Source organism: Arachis stenosperma, chromosome 3 (genome assembly GCF_014773155.1).
Source record: "Arachis stenosperma cultivar V10309 chromosome 3, arast.V10309.gnm1.PFL2, whole genome shotgun sequence".
Classification (NCBI taxonomy): domain Eukaryota; kingdom Viridiplantae; phylum Streptophyta; class Magnoliopsida; order Fabales; family Fabaceae; genus Arachis; species Arachis stenosperma.
This window is the reverse complement of record NC_080379.1, coordinates 155,187,000-155,199,750: the sequence shown is the minus strand read 5'-3', so window position 1 is coordinate 155,199,750 and position 12,751 is coordinate 155,187,000.

Below are 12,751 nucleotides of genomic sequence, written 5' to 3'. Positions count from 1 at the left end.
ATAAAAATCTTTTATTCAGTTCTTCATATTTGTGTTTCCATATTTACATTACTGCAGTTGCATATGTGTGCGGACTACCGCCACATCTAACTACATAACTAACTTGCATATGCGTGCGGACTACCGCCGCATCTAACTTCATATTTACTTCCCTGTTCTTGCACATCATACTGCATTCATACTGACTGCTATCTCCTTCTTCCCCTTTCCCTCCTTGATCCACTTCGGGCCATCTGGTATCAGAGCCTGATGGGGAAGTAGGAATATACATATTATCATTAAATTTTCTCTGAAATTCATGGATCTGGGATTTTACTGTTCATATTTACTGTTGTTAATGTTTTTATTCACTGTTCCTTTTGTACATAAGAAACAACACTTTAAATCTGGAAGTACAGGACGTTTAACCTTATTACTTAAAGGGACTGTAGCAGTAAGACCCTGGAATTCGGGCAGTAAGGCTAACTAGATGATGTCCCCAAAAGTAATAATGGTCCAAACGTAAGAACACCTGGTGGCTATAGATTTAGAGAGTTTTAAAAAAAAAAAAAAAAAAAGAGTTAAGAACCCAGATTCAAAAATTTGAGTGATAGTTTAGTGATAATATATATGTTCTCTCTGAACCAAAGGAGGGCTATGATATCAGATTTTATGTAATCATGTCTAAACTCTTTCGTTCTCTCTCTAGACGCCTTTCTTTTTCTTCACCGTCCTCTTCTTCCTCCTCTCCGATCTATTCTTCTTCCAACCCCCTTACTGAGAAAGTTACTCGTCCTGAGGAACTTTCCCCCAAACACAATATCTTCGAAGAAGAAGTCTGCTTCGAAGATATCAATCAAGCCATTGACAATTGGGAAATACCCAAAATCCCTCAAGATGAGTTATATGTCCCTGATGATAACAAGAGAAAATCTGATTATATCATCAAAACCGCTGAAAATAATATTCCTCTAGGACCCGATTCCGGTGAGGAATTCCATCTTCTGACTAAACAATCAGTTAGAGAACATGCCCGCCACTACAGATATCTGCACATAGGGTGTGTTCAAGTTGCAGTCAAACCTCTCATCCGAGAAGGCTTGAATGCCTCTATCCTCATGTGTCTTAGAGACATCAGACACAATGACTTCCAAGACTCCTTAATCGGAACGGTTGAAACAAGTCTTGGACATGGTCCAGTTTACTTCAACTGTTTCCCAAATAAGACGGTCAGCCTGTTAGATCTTAACATTCTTGACTCTCTTTTTCTAAACATCCGAATTCATGGTCTTAACATGAAAGAAGGTTCCATTCCAGCCGCCTTAATCTATAGGATTCAATACAAGGTCATGAACACTTGTAACTCTAGAGTCCTTCTTAAGTCCCAAGATCGTGAAACCACTTTGTTTGTCACAGACATGACAAAGGCCAATGTTATGATCCCAAAGCTCATAAGATGGGATGAAATTGACCTCCCACAATCATGGTCAATTGACCGAGCCATTCCAACGCAACCTAGACAAGCACCTCTTTTACGAGAAGTAAAACAGGATGAATCAGGGAAAGTAGAAATTTTCTTTGATAGACGAAACTCTTTTTCTTCTAGATCTGAAGCAGGAACTTCTAATGATTTTGCTTCAGCAAGAAGATCTTTTTCAGTAACTTCCCAATCTCAGTTTTCAAAAATGTCGAGACCAGCTAATTCTGAAATACATATTTCCGGATTACAAAACAATTCAAGCATTTCTCAAGGAGTTTACCAAGAAGATGATGGTGATGTAGAATTTGAAGTTGAATCTTCTATTCCATCTCATCAATCTCCAACATATTCTTCTTTGAATGGTAAATGAATAACACAGAATTTATTATAAACAGAGAAGCCTTACTTAAAAACCTTAACTCTAAAGAGTATGACCTCCAAAGAGAATGGTATTTAAGTAATTATACAGCTTCTCAAATCTCATCATTCAAAGAAAAATATTACAAATTTTTAAATGATGTTAGATTGCATATTCCCTTTTTTGAATGGTTTCATGCTTATTCCATCAAAAACAACATTGAGTATCCTTTTAAAAATAAACAAACTTCATTTTCAGCAAATGTTATTTCAACTTGGAAAGTCAAAGATGGGAACTTAGTTAGATCTGAGTTTCCCCCAAAAGGAGCTTTTATTACAAACGGAAGGACATAATCCTGTTATGGCCTCTCCCTTTAAAACAAAAAATGTGGATGAAGCTGTCGCCCCTAAGGATATTAAAAATCTCATTGAACAATCAAATTATACCAACAAATTTTTACAATGCTTAGGCGACAATCTCTCATCTTCAAGATCTACTTTCTCTTTGAAAAATGATTCTGAAACATCTACTTCTAAAAGTATTGAGAAACCTCTTTTTAAACCTTTTAAAATAAGTAGCAAGGTTAAGCAAAGTCTTAAAACCTCCATTTTAAAACAACAATCTAGTGATTCGGAAGTTATTCAAAAGATTGACCAACTTTTGAACCGTTTTACTACTATCCCTGAAACTCCCACAAACTCCGGAGAATCTACTTCTCGTATTCAAACACGTGCTTCTAAGGCTATTAATGCCCTTGGCCTTGAGTCCAATGATTCTTGCTCTGAGCAAAGTGATGATTCTGGCAAATCATCCCTCAAGATCAGTCCCATTTTAACCAACTCTCTAACCAAGTGGAAGGGTTTAACTAAACCCTCTACGTACGGTTATAATCGTGTATCCGCTCCTGATCTAGCTCTTGAAGAAAGAGAACTAGGTTTTGTTAGCTTCAATGCCAATAATGTCTATGAATGGAATATAGATGGCAAAACGGAATATAATATCATGAGTATGCTCCAGCACATGACAATGGTAGGCACAGCCTATCAAGCAGCCCATGACACCTCTGAAGAAGCTATAGCTAATGTTATTGTTTCTGGTTTTAGTGGCCAGCTGAAGGGATGGTGGGATAACTACCTTTCCGATAACCAAAAGCACTCGATCTTTTCTGCCATAAAAGTTAATGACCAAAACGAACCCATCATTGGCGACGACGGGGAACCTATCCCCGATGCTGTCAATACCTTAATTTTTACTATAGCAAGCCACTTCATTGGTGATCCGTCTCTTTGGAAAGACCGTTCTGCTGAGCTACTTTCCAATCTCAGATGCAAAACTTTGTCTGACTTCCGATGGTATAAAGACACCTTTCTTACTAGGGTTTATACCAGAGAAGACAGTCAACAACCTTTCTGGAAAGAAAAATTCCTTGCTGGACTCCCCAAATCCCTTGGCGATAAAGTAAGGGACAAAATTCGTAGCTTAACTCCGGACGGGATAATACCCTATGATGAGTTAGGTTATGGCCAACTCATTTCTTTTATTCAAAAGGTTGCCTTAAAGATTTGTCAAGATGATAAAATTCAAAGGCAACTTGCTCGTGAGAAAACTCAAAATCGTATCGATCTGGGAACTTTCTGTGAACAATTTGGTCTTCCTGCTTGTCATCCAAGGAAATCCAAAAGACCTTCCAACCGAAAAGTTTTTAAACCTAACCCTGAAAAGAATTTCAGACGTTTCAAAAGGGATTTTCAAAAACCTAAACATGAAACAGGTTTCCAAAAGAATTTCCATAAGCATCCCCAGAGAAACCCCATTATTTGTTATACATGTAAAAAACCAGGACATGTTAGCAAATATTGTCGGTTAAAAGGAAAGATTAATAATCTGAACCTTGATCCTCAGATTGAGGACCAGATTAATAATCTTATGATTGAAAGCTCAGATGATAACTCTGGACCAGAATCTTCTGATAATAATATCAACAACATCCAAGTTGATGATGTTGAGTCATCATCAGATTCAGATATCAAACAAATTAATGTTTTATCCAAAGATCAAGATCTCTTATTTGATGCAATCGAGGCTATTGACAATCCAGAACAAAAGAAAGATTTTCTTTTGAAATTAAAAAGATCTTTACAAAAGGAGAAAAAGCCCAAAAGCTTAGTTCTTAATAACAAATATGACGTCAAACCTATTTTCAAAAAATTAGAAAAACAAGTTATTCGTCCCGTAACCATTCAGGACCTCCAAAGTGAGGTTAACAACCTTAAGAGAGAAATCCAGGAAATCAAAAGAAACCAAAACGATCATCATCTTATTCTCTCACAATTAGTACAAGAAGAAGAATCTGGTGATGAGGATCTTGGTTCTCTTTTAAACCAAACTGAGTCCTCTAAGGAACAAGAAAACAAAATTTCTAACGACAATGAGGTAAAACAAATTTTGAGAATAATAAATGTATTCTCCTTCATGAAACACCGTGTTAATGTCCGAATTGTCGTTAAAGATTTTGTTTTTGACACCATTGCACTCTTTGATTCAGGTGCAGATTCAAACTGTATTATGGAAGGTCTGGTCCCCACAAAATATTTTGAAAAAACTACTGAACGCCTTAGCTCAATAACGGGTGAAAGGCTAAGTATCAATTTTAAAATAACCAATGTTTTTATTGAAAAGGGAAATATCAGTATTCCCACCGATTTCATCATCTCAAAGAGATAAAAAACGATGTAGTTTTGGGGACACCTTTTATAAATCTTTTGTTTCCTTATCTGGCAGATTGGCCTGGACTTACCTCTTTTGTAGGAGGACAAATAACTTTTTTGAGTTCTTAGACTCACCAAAGCAAAGATCTCTAAACCTAATCGAATCCAAAACCAAACAGATTTGTTTTCTAAAACAAGAAATCTCTTTCAAAACCCTTGAATCGCAGCTTTCGCAACCAAAGGTTCAAGAAAAGATAAAAAATCTTTTACACCAAATTGAAACATCTATTTGTTCTGATTTGCCTCATGCCTTCTGGGATAGGAAACAACATATAGTTGATCTTCCATATGAAAAGGATTTCAAAGAATCTAAAATCCCTACAAAAGCCCGTCCCATTCAAATGAATGAGCAGCTTTTACAGCATTGTCAACAAGAAATTAATGATCTCTTGGATAAAAGATTAATTAGGCCCAGCAAAAGTCCTTGGTCTTGCTCTGCTTTTTATGTTAATAAACAAGCTGAGATAGAAAGAGGAACTCCCAGGCTTGTTATCAATTATAAACCTTTGAATCAAGCTTTACAGTGGATTCGTTATCCAATCCCAAATAAAAAGGATTTGCTTAACAGGTTAAACTCGGCAAATATTTTTTCAAAATTTGATATGAAGTCAGGCTTTTGGCAAATCCAAATTACTGAATCAGATCGATATAAAACAGCTTTTACAGTTCCATTCGGGCAATATGAATGGAATGTAATGCCTTTTGGTCTGAAAAATGCCCCTTCAGAATTTCAGAAAATCATGAATGATATTTTCAATCCATACTCAAACTTTGCAATTGTCTATATTGATGATGTCTTAATTTTTTCCCAAACTCTGGATGAACATTTCAAACATGTTAAAACTTTTATGTACATTATCCAAAAAAATGGACTTGCTGTTTCTAAACCAAAAATTGTTCTTTTCCAAACAAAAATCCGATTTCTCGGTCACATTATTTTCCAAGGAACAATAACTCCTATTGAAAGATCAATTCTGTTTGCAGAAAAATTTCCAGATTATATCCTCGATAAACCTCAGCTCCAGAGGTTCCTAGGATGTCTTAATTATGTTTCAGATTTCATCCCGAATTCCAGGGTCTTACTGCTACAGTCCCTTTAAGTAATAAGGTTAAACGTCCTGTACTTCCAGATTTAAAGTGTTGTTTCTTATGTACAAAAGGAACAGTGAATAAAAACATTAACAACAGTAAATATGAACAGTAAAATCCCAGATCCATGAATTTCAGAGAAAGTTTAATGATAATATGTATATTCCTACTTCCCCATCAGGCTCTGATACCAGATGGCCCGAAGTGGATCAAGGAGGGAAAGGGGAAGAAGGAGATAGCAGTCAGTATGAATGCAGTATGATGTGCAAGAACAGGGAAGTAAATATGAAGTTAGATGCGGCGGTAGTCCGCACGCATATGCAAGTTAGTTATGTAGTTAGATGTGGCGGTAGTCCGCACACATATGCAACTGCAGTAATGTAAATATGGAAACACAAATATGAAGAACTGAATAAAAGATTTTTAATATCCTTAGGGGCGACAGCTTCATCCACATTTTTTGTTTTAAAGGGAGAGGCCATAACAGGATTATGTCCTTCCGTGTTTGAGATAATAAAAGCTCCTTTTGGGGGAAACTCAGATCTAACTAAGTTCCCATCTTTGACTTTCCAAGTTGAAATAACATTTGCTGAAAATGAAGTTTGTTTATTTTTAAAAGGATACTCAATGTTGTTTTTGATGGAATAAGCATGAAACCATTCAAAAAAGGGAATATGCAATCTAACATCATTTAAAAATTTGTAATATTTTTCTTTGAATGATGAGATTTGAGAAGCTGTATAATTACTTAAATACCATTCTCTTTGGAGGTCATACTCTTTAGAGTTAAGGTTTTAAGTAAGGCTTCTCTGTTTATAATAAATTCTGTGTTATTCATTTACCATTCAAAGAAGAATATGTTGGAGATTGATGAGATGGAATAGAAGATTCAACTTCAAATTCTACATCACCATCATCTTCTTGGTAAACTCCTTGAGAAATGCTTGAATTGTTTTGTAATCCGGAAATATGTATTTCAGAATTAGCTGGTCTCGACATTTTTGAAAACTGAGATTGGGAAGTTACTGAAAAAGATCTTCTTGCTGAAGCAAAATCATTAGAAGTTCCTGCTTCAGATCTAGAAGAAAAAGAGTTTCGTCTATCAAAGAAAATTTCTACTTTCCCTGATTCATCCTGTTTTACTTCTCGTAAAAGAGGTGCTTGTCTAGGTTGCGTTGGAATGGCTCGGTCAATTGACCATGATTGTGGGAGGTCAATTTCATCCCATCTTATGAGCTTTGGGATCATAACATTGGCCTTTGTCATGTCTGTGACAAACAAAGTGGTTTCACGATCTTGGGACTTAAGAAGGACTCTAGAGTTACAAGTGTTCATGACCTTGTATTGAATCCTATAGATTAAGGCGGCTGGAATGGAACCTTCTTTCATGTTAAGACCATGAATTCGGATGTTTAGAAAAAGAGAGTCAAGAATGTTAAGATCTAACAGGCTGACCGTCTTATTTGGGAAACAGTTGAAGTAAACTGGACCATGTCCAAGACTTGTTTCAACCGTTCCGATTAAGGAGTCTTGGAAGTCATTGTGTCTGATGTCTCTAAGACACATGAGGATAGAGGCATTCAAGCCTTCTCGGATGAGAGGTTTGACTGCAACTTGAACACACCCTATGTGCAGATATCTGTAGTGGCGGGCATGTTCTCTAACTGATTGTTTAGTCAGAAGATGGAATTCCTCACCGGAATCGGGTCCTAGAGGAATATTATTTTCAGCGGTTTTGATGATATAATCAGATTTTCTCTTGTTATCATCAGGGACATATAACTCATCTTGAGGGATTTTGGGTATTTCCCAATTGTCAATGGCTTGATTGATATCTTCGAAGCAGACTTCTTCTTCGAAGATATTGTGTTTGGGGGAAAGTTCCTCAGGACGAGTAACTTTCTCAGTAAGGGGGTTGGAAGAAGAATGGATCGGAGAGGAGGAAGAAGAGGACGGTGAAGAAAAAGAAAGGCGTCTAGAGAGAGAACGAAAGAGTTTAGACATGATTACATAAAATCTGATATCATAGCCCTCCTTTGGTTCAGAGAGAACATATATATTATCACTAAACTATCACTCAAATTTTTGAATCTGGGTTTTTAACTCTTTTTTTTTTTTTTTTTAAAACTCTCTAAATCTATAGCCACCAGGTGTTCTTACGTTTGGACCATTATTACTTTTGGGGACATCATCTAGTTAGCCTTACTGCCCGAATTCCAGGGTCTTACTGCTACAGTCCCTTTAAGTAATAAGGTTAAACGTCCTGTACTTCCAGATTTAAAGTGTTGTTTCTTATGTACAAAAGGAACAGTGAATAAAAACATTAACAACAGTAAATATGAACAGTAAAATCCCAGATCCATGAATTTCAGAGAAATTTTAATGATAATATGTATATTCCTACTTCCCCATCAGGCTCTGATACCAGATGGCCCGAAGTGGATCAAGGAGGGAAAGGGGAAGAAGGAGATAGCAGTCAGTATGAATGCAGTATGATGTGCAAGAACAGGGAAGTAAATATGAAGTTAGATGCGGCGGTAGTCCGCACGCATATGCAAGTTAGTTATGTAGTTAGATGTGGCGGTAGTCCGCACACATATGCAACTGCAGTAATGTAAATATGGAAACACAAATATGAAGAACTGAATAAAAGATTTTTATTGAATGTATTGAAAAGGGAGAAGAGGGAAGAGGAGCTGAAGAGCTTACAAGGGGAAATCTCAGAGCATCTCTCTCTAACTTCTCTCTATGTTTTTGTAAAATGAAAAGGGTGCCTTCCTATGAAAGCGTAGCCCCCTTTTATAATTGAGAAAAATACTGTTTCTACAGTGCCGGTTATGTTAACCGGTACTATTTCTACAGAACAAGTTGATACAATTTATTTTGCAAATTGTCTTCTAATCTTCTCCTAGATTGATTCCAAAGCAATCGTCTTCATTTTGATTGTAATCACTTGATGATTCTTCTGAGGGAGTATGATCATCTTTGTGTTTTTTGTCTTCCTCGATCATCTTCATGATTTCTTGAAGGTGTCTTGCTAAGGTTTCTTTTGATTGGGCCCCTGCAAGGGCTGCTGCAATTTGGGCTTTCTGGTTGAGAAATACTGATTCTTCATGGTCGAATGGTTTGGTGAACTTGGGGTGCTCTTTGAACCAATTACAAACTTTGTCTGGATGAGCCATGGAGGCGTCAAACTGAGACCACCATTTTACATAGGCATTCCTTTGAAGCATAGGTGGTGATTTTGGATGTTCTTGTTTGCCGTACCTGTACTGCCATGAGAATACCCAGGCCAGGGAGAAAACAGAGAAAAATTGGAGATCAGCAGGAATGCTTGTTTCCTGTTGGTCAAATTTTTTGGTGAAAATTTTGAACCCCTCATCGACAGGTGGGGGCAAAATTTCTGGTAGAGGGCCAAAGTAATCCCACCATTGGGTGAACCAATTTGGGAATTGATAATTGGTATTTTTCTTGAAATAAATGAGCCAAGAATGTCTATTCTGATTATTTTGTAACCAGAATACTCTTGTCCAGGCATCCACATAATCCCAATAAGAATATCCTATCGGGTCATAAGGATTAGAGAATTTTTTTGTATTGTTTGGGTTTTTACCAAATTGATTAGGGGTGAGTACTTTGAGAATTTGAAGGGTTGAATGAGTTATGTTGGTGGCATCTTTAGGATCTTTGTAATGTTTTATTGAGACTGAATCTGAATCCACTAATATGAATTCATAAAACTGTCTGGTTTTATTCAAGGCTGTTGGTCTAAAATGGAATCCTGGTGGAAAGACTTTAGGAATAACTTTAAAAGGTGATTTTTCCCAAAACTCAGGTTCCATTAGAAGGACAGAAGAGAACTTGTTTTTAGAAATGTATGTGGTTGGTTGTTTTAATTGAGTGTTGACAGGATGGGTTTGGTTTGATTGAGGTGGCATGGTTTGGGCAATTGTTTTTCCTTTTGGATCATTGCAAATGGTTTTTTGAGTTGCCATCTGTGATATAAGTTTGGTGAGGTCTATCTCATCTTCATCTGAGCTGTCACATATGTCAGCCCAGGATTTTTTATGAAGTTTTGTAAGGCCTGCATCTTGTAAGGCCAACAAGGTTTGGATTGGGAAGGCATAGTCTGCCTTTGTTTGTTTTGCTGTTTGGCTACTTGGGGGTTGAGTAGATGACTCAACTACATTTTTTGTGATCTGAGTAGATGACCCAGTCGGCTCTTGGGTTAAAGGGGAAGGTTGTTGGGTAGATGACCCAGTCGGGTACTTGACCCAGACCTCTTTGTTGGCCCAGGAAGGGCTAAGCGAATTCCTCTGCCTCTTACCGAGGCTAGTGCTGCCTTTCTAGGCATCTTTTCCTTGATTATCTCCCTGCAAATATTCACGTGTGAGAAAGTCAGGGAGAGAGTTTGAGTTACCCTTGATGTGCTCAATGTCGAAATCAAAGACACTTAAAATTGCTTGCCATCTGGCAAAAATTTGTTTTGATGCAAGGTTTTTTACATCATTTTGTAACACGTCTTTAGCTGATTTACAATCAACTCGGACTAAAAATTTTTGGTTGAGTAAATCTGATTGAAATTTTGTGATGCATAAAACAATGGCTAAAATTTCTTTTTTGATAGTGGAATATTTTTGTTGAGTAGAATTCCAGTGTTTGGATGTAAATGCAATGATACCTTCTTATCATGCAGTTTTTGTTTTAAAATACCACCATATCCTAAATCTGATGCATCAGTTTCTACAATTTTGAATGCATGAGGAATTGGTAGGTAAAGACATGGAAGATTGCGAACTTTGGTTTTAAGAAATCTGATGATATCCGAATGTTTGTCCGTCCAAGGTGGGGGATTTTTCTTAAGCCTATCATGGAGGGGCTTAAGGAGGTTGTTCAAATTCGGGATGAAATCTGAAACATAATTAAGACATCCTAGGAACCTCTGGAGCTGAGGTTTATCGAGGATATAATCTGGAAATTTTTCTGCAAACAGAATTGATCTTTCAATAGGAGTTATTGTTCCTTGGAAAATAATGTGACCGAGAAATCGGATTTTTGTTTGGAAAAGAACAATTTTTGGTTTAGAAACAGCAAGTCCATTTTTTTGGATAATGTACATAAAAGTTTTAACATGTTTGAAATGTTCATCCAGAGTTTGGGAAAAAATTAAGACATCATCAATATAGACAATTGCAAAGTTTGAGTATGGATTGAAAATATCATTCATGATTTTCTGAAATTCTGAAGGGGCATTTTTCAGACCAAAAGGCATTACATTCCATTCATATTGCCCGAATGGAACTGTAAAGGCTGTTTTATATCGATCTGATTCAGTAATTTGGATTTGCCAAAAGCCTGACTTCATATCAAATTTTGAAAAAATATTTGCCGAGTTTAACCTGTTAAGCAATCCTTTTTATTTGGGATTGGATAACGAATCCACTGTAAAGCTTGATTCAAAGGTTTATAATTGATAACAAGCCTGGGAGTTCCTCTTTCTATCTCAGCTTGTTTATTAACATAAAAAGCAGAGCAAGACCAAGGACTTTTGCTGGGCCTAATTAATCTTTTATCCAAGAGATCATTAATTTCTTGTTGACAATGCTGTAAAAGCTGCTCATTCATTTGAATGGGACGGGCTTTTGTAGGGATTTTAGATTCTTTGAAATCCTTTTCATATGGAAGATCAACTATATGTTGTTTCCTATCCCAGAAGGCATGAGGCAAATCAGAACAAATAGATGTTTCAATTTGGTGTAAAAGATTTTTTATCTTTTCTTGAACCTTTGGTTGCGAAAGCTGCGATTCAAGGGTTTTGAAAGAGATTTCTTGTTTTAGAAAACAAATCTGTTTGGTTTTGGATTCGATTAGGTTTAGAGATCTTTGCTTTGGTGAGTCTAAGAACTCAAAAAAAGTTATTTGTCCTCCTACAAAAGAGGTAAGTCCAGGCCAATCTGCCAGATAAGGAAACAAAAGATTTATAAAAGGTGTCCCCAAAACTACATCGTTTTTTATCTCTTTTGAGATGATGAAATCGGTGGGAATACTGATATTTCCCTTTTCAATAAAAACATTGGTTATTTTAAAATTGATACTTAGCCTTTCACCCGTTATTGAGCTAAGGCGTTCAGTAGTTTTTTCAAAATATTTTGTGGGGACCAGACCTTCCATAATACAGTTTGAATCTGCACCTGAATCAAAGAGTGCAATGGTGTCAAAAACAAAATCTTTAACGACAATTCGGACATTAACACGGTGTTTCATGAAGGAGAATACATTTATTATTCTCAAAATTTGTTTTACCTCATTGTCGTTAGAAATTTTGTTTTCTTGTTCCTTAGAGGACTCAGTTTGGTTTAAAAGAGAACCAAGATCCTCATCACCAGATTCTTCTTCTTGTACTAATTGTGAGAGAATAAGATGATGATCGTTTTGGTTTCTTTTGATTTCCTGGATTTCTCTCTTAAGGTGTTAACCTCACTTTGGAGGTCCTGAATGGTTACGGGACGAATAACTTGTTTTTCTAATTTTTGAAATAGGTTTGACGTCATATTTGTTATTAAGAACTAAGCTTTTGGGCTTTTTCTCCTTTTGTAAAGATCTTTTTAATTTCAAAAGAAAATCTTTCTTTTGTTCTGGATTGTCAATAGCCTCGATTGCATCAAATAAGAGATCTTGATCTTTGGATAAAACATTAATTTGTTTGATATCTGAATCTGATGATGACTCAACATCATCAACTTGGATGTTGTTGATATTATTATCAGAAGATTCTGGTCCAGAGTTATCATATGAGCTTTCAATCATAAGATTATTAATCTGGTCCTCAATCTGAGGATCAAGGTTCAGATTATTAATCTTTCCTTTTAACCGACAATATTTGCTAACATGTCCTGGTTTTTTACATGTATAACAAATAATGGGGTTTCTCTGGGGATGCTTATGGAAATTCTTTTGGAAACCTGTTTCATGTTTAGGTTTTTGAAAATCCCTTTTGAAACGTCTGAAATTCTTTTCAGGGTTAGGTTTAAAAACTTTTCGGTTGGAAGGTCTTTTGGATTTCCTTGGATGACAAGC